The sequence below is a fragment of the Coregonus clupeaformis genome, unplaced genomic scaffold, assembly GCF_020615455.1.
Source record: "Coregonus clupeaformis isolate EN_2021a unplaced genomic scaffold, ASM2061545v1 scaf2830, whole genome shotgun sequence".
Lineage (NCBI taxonomy): Eukaryota > Metazoa > Chordata > Actinopteri > Salmoniformes > Salmonidae > Coregonus > Coregonus clupeaformis.
In genome coordinates this window covers 1-5000 of record NW_025536284.1, presented here as the reverse complement: position 1 = coordinate 5000, position 5000 = coordinate 1, and positions in this window count along the sequence as shown.

Sequence of the window (5000 nt, the reverse complement as noted above, 5' to 3'; positions counted from 1 at the left end):
TTCGTTTTTTCTTCCTCTACCCTATTTTACTCGTTCCTTCGAGATTCACCACCTTTTACTAAATTACCTCCCTGCTCTTCCATCCATCTCTCTCCCTCCCTCCTCTTCCATCCATCTCTCTACCTCCCTCCTCTTCCATCCATCTCTCTACCTCCCTCCTCTTCCATCCATCTCTCTCCCTCTCCCTCCTCTTCCATCCATCTCTCTACCTCCCTCCTCTTCCATCCATCTCTCTCTCCCTCCCTCCTCTTCCATCCATCTCTCTCCTCCCTCCTCTTCCATCCATCTCCCTCCCTCCTCTTCCATCCCATCTCTCTACCTCCCTCTTCCATCCATCTCTCTCCCTCCCTCCTCTCCCATCCATCTCTCTCCCCTCCCTCCTCTTCCATCCATCTCTCTCCCTCCCTCCTCTTCCCATCTCATCTCTCTCCCTCCCTCCTCTTCCATCCATCTCTCTACCTCCCTCCTCTTCCATCCATCTCTCTACCTCTCCCTCCTCTTCCATCCATCCTCTCTCCCTCCCTCCTCTTCCATCCATCTCTCTCCCTCCCTCCTCTTCCATCCATCTCTCTCCCCTCCCTCTTTCCATCCATCTCTCTCCCTCCCTCCTCTCCCATCCCATCTCTCTCCCCTCCCTCCTCTTCCATCCATCTCTCTCCCTCCCTCCTCTTCCATCCATCTCTCTACCTCCCTCCTCTTCCATCCATCTCTCTCCCTCCCTCCTCTTCCATCCATCTCTCTCCCTCCCTCCTCTTCCATCCATCTCCCTCCCTCCTCTTCCATCCATCTCTCTCCCTCCCTCCTCTTCCATCCATCTCTCTCCCTCCCTCCTCTTCCATCCCTCTCTCTCCCTCCCTCCTCTTCCATCCATCTCTCTCCCTCCCTCCTCTTCCATCCATCTCTCTCCCTCCCTCCTCTTCCATCCATCTCTCTCCCTCCCTCCTCTCCCATCCATCTCTCTCCCTCCCTCCATCTCCTCTCCTCCTCCCTCCAGCCCTGTTTACCTGAGAAAGGTATGACCTCCCTCCTCTTCCATCGATCTCTCTCCCTCTCCTCTCCTCCTCCCTCTCTCTCCCTCTCCTCTCCCTCCCTCCAGCCCTGTTTACTGAGAAGTATACCTCCCCTCCTCTTCCCATCTCTCTCTCTCTCTCTCTCTCTCTCTCTCTCTCTCTCCTCTCTCTCTCTCTCTCTCTCTCTCTCTCTCTCTCTCTCTCTCTCTCTCTCTCTCTCTCTCTCTCTCTCTCTCTCTCTCTCTCTCTCTCTCTCTCTCTCTCTCCTCCCATCCCTCTCTCCCTCCCTCCTCTTCCTTCCATCCCTCTCTCCCTCCCTCCCTCCCTCTCTACCTCTCCTCCTCCCTCCCTCCCTCCTCTTCCATCCCTCCCCTCCTCTTCCATCCATCCCTCCCTCTCTCCTACCTCTCTCCCTCCCTCCCTCCTCTTCCATCCCTCCTCCCTCCCTCTCTCTCACCTCTCTCCCTCCCTCCCTCCATCCCTCCCTCTCTCTACCTCCCTCCCTCCTCTTCCATCCATCCCTACCTCTCTCCCTCCCTCCCTCCTCTTCCATCCCTCCCTCCCTCTCTCTACCTCTCTCCCTCCCTCCCTCCTCTTCCATCCCTCCCTCCCCTCTCTCTACCTCTCTCCCTCCCTCCCTCCTCTTCCATCCCTCCCTCCCTCCTTCTCCTCTCCTCTCTCCCTCCCTCCCTCTCTCTCTCCCTCTCTCCCTCTTCCTCCCTCTCCTCTCCTCCTCCCTCCCTCCCTCCTCCCCTCCCTCTCTCCCTCTCCTCTCCTCCTCCCTCCCTCCCTCTCCTCCCTCTCTCCCCTCTCCTCCTCCCTCTCCCTCTCCTCCTCCCCCCTCCCTCTCCTCTCCTCCTCTCTCTCTCTCCCTCTCCTCTCCTCCCTCTCCCTCTCCTCCCTCTCTCCCTCTCCTCTCCTCCTCCCTCTCCTCCTCCCCCCTCTCTCCCTCCCTCTCCTATCCTCCTCTCTCTCTCTCCCTCTCCTCTCCTCCGTCTCCCTATCCTCTCCTCCCTCTCTCCCTCTCCTCCTCCCTCTCCTCTCCTCCTCCCTCTCTCCCTCCCTCTCCTCTCCTCTCCTCCTCCCTCTCTCTCTCCCTCTCCTCTCCTCCGTCTCCCTCTCCTCTCCTCCCTCTCTCCCTCTCCTCCTCCCTCTCCTCTCCTCCTCCCTCTCTCCCTCTCCTCTCCTCCTTCTCCCTCTCCCTCTCTCACTCCATCCAACACACTGTAATGTCTCTCTCCTCTAGTCTAGTGTCATCATTATAACCATACTATAACTGTAATGTCTCTCTCTCCTCTAGTCTAGTGTCATCATGTAGTAACCAGTTACTATACTGTAATGTCTCTCTCCTCTAGTCTAGTGTCATCATGTATACCATACTATCTGGGTAATGTCTCTCTCCTCTAGTCTAGTGTCATCATGTAGTAACCAATACTATACTGGGTAATGTCTCTCTCCTCTAGTCTAGTGTCATCATTAGTAACCAGTACTATAATGGTAATGTCTCCTCTCCTCTAGTCTAGTGTCATCATGTAGTAACCATACTATAATGGTAATCTCTCTCTCCTTAGTCTAGTGTCATCATTTAATCTATAGTAATGTCTCCTCTCCTCTAGTCTAGTGTCATCATTAGTAACCATACTATAACTGGTAATCTCTCTCTCCTCTGTGTCATCATGTATAACCATACTATAACTGGGTAATGTCTCTCTCCTCTAGTCTAGTGTCATCATGTAGTAACCAGTACTCATAACTGGTAATGTCTCCTCTCCTCTCCTCTAGTCTAGTGTCATCATTAGTAACCATACTATAACTGGGTAATGTCTCTCTCCTCTAGTCTAGTGTCATCATTATAACCATACTATAACTGGGTAATGTCTCTCTCCTCTAGTCTGTGTCATCATTATAACCAGTACTATAACTTAATGTCTCTCTCCTCTAGTCTAGTGTCATCATTATAACCAGTACTATAACTGGGTAATGTCTCTCTCCTCTAGTCTATTCATCATGTAGTAACCAGTACTATAACTGGGTAATGTCTCCTCTCCTCTCCTCTAGTGTCATCATGTAGTAACCAGTACTATAACTGGGTAATGTCTCCTCTCCTCTAGTCTAGTGTCATCATGTAGTCAACCAGTTACTATAATGTAATTCCTCTCCTCTAGTCTAGTGTCATCATGTATACCATACTTCTGTAATCTCTCCTCTCCTCTAGTCTAGTGTCATCTTAGTAACCAGTACTATAATGGTAATTCTCTTCTCCTCAGTCTAGTGTCATCATGTAGTAACCAGTACTATAACTGGGTAATGTCTCTCTCCCTCTAGTCTAGTGTCATCATGTAGTAACCAGTACTATAACTGGGTAATGTCTCCTCTCCTCTAGTCTAGTGTCATCATGTAGTAACCAGTACTATAACTGGTAATGTCTCTCTCCTCTAGTCTAGTGTCATCATTATAACCAGTACTATAACTGTAATTCTCTCTCCTCTAGTCTAGTGTCATCATGTAGTAACCAGTACTATAACTGGGTAATGTCTCTCTCCTCTAGTCTAGTGTCATCATTATTAACCAGTACTATATGGTAATCTCTCTCTCCTCTAGTCTAGTGTCATCATGTAATAACCAGTACTATAACTGGGTAATGTCTCCTCTCCTCTAGTCTAGTGTCATCATTAGTAACCAGTACTATAACTGGGTAATGTCTCCTCTCCTCTAGTCTAGTGTCATCATGTAGTAACCATTACTATAACTGGTAATGTCTCTCTCCTCTAGTCTAGTGTCGTCATGTATAACCATACTATAATTTAATTCTCTCTCCTCTAGTCTAGTTATCATTATAACCAGTACTCTATGTATTCTCTCTCCTCTAGTCTGTGTCATCATTAGTAACCAGTACTATAACTGGTAATGTCTCTCTCCTCTCCTCTAGTGTCATCATGTATTAACCAATTTACTATACTGTAATGTCTCTCTCCTCTAGTCTAGTTCATCATGTATAAATCTATAACTGGGTAATGTCTCCTCTCCTCTAGTCTAGTGTCATCATGTAGTAACCAGTACTATAACTGGTAATGTCTCTCTCCTCTAGTCTAGTGTCATCATGCTATAACCAGTACTATAACTGGGTAATGTCTCCTCTCCTCTAGTCTAGTGTCATCATTAGTAACCAGTACTATAACTGTAATGTCTCCTCCTCCTCTAGTCTAGTGTCATCATGTAGTAATTCTATAACTGGGTAATTCTCCTCTCCTCTATCTATGTCATCATGTAGTAACCAGTACTACTAATGGTAATGTCTCACTCTCCTCTAGTCTAGTGTCATCATGTAGTAACCAGTACTATAACTGGGTAATGTCTCTCTCCATCTAGCTCTAGTGTCATCATTAGTAACCATACTATAACTGGGTAATGTCTCCTCCTCCTCTAGTCTAGTGTCATCATTATTAACCAGTACTATAACTGGTAATGTCTCTCTCCCTCTAGTCTAGTGTCATCATTAGTAACCAGTACTACTAACTGGGTAACTGTCTCCTCTCCTCTAGTCTAGTGTCATCATGTAGTAACCATACTATACTGGGTAATGTCTCTCTCCTCTAGTCTAGTGTCATCATGTATAACCAGTACTATAACTGGGTAATGTATCTCCTCTCCTCTAGTCTAGTGTCATCATGTAGTAACCAGTACTATAACTGGGTAATGTCTCCTCTCCTCTAGTCTAGTGTCATCATTTAACCATACTATACTGGTAATGTCTCCTCTCCTCTAGTCCTAGTGTCATCATGCTATAACCAGTACTATAACTGGGTAATGTCTCACTCTCCTCTAGTCTAGTGTCATCATGTAGTAACCAGTACTATAACTGGGTAAATGTATCTCTCTCTCCTCTACTCTAGTGTCATCATGTAGTAACCAGTACTATAACTGGGTAATGTCTCCTCTCCTCTAGTCTAGTGTCATCATTATAACCATACTATAACTGGGTAATGTCTC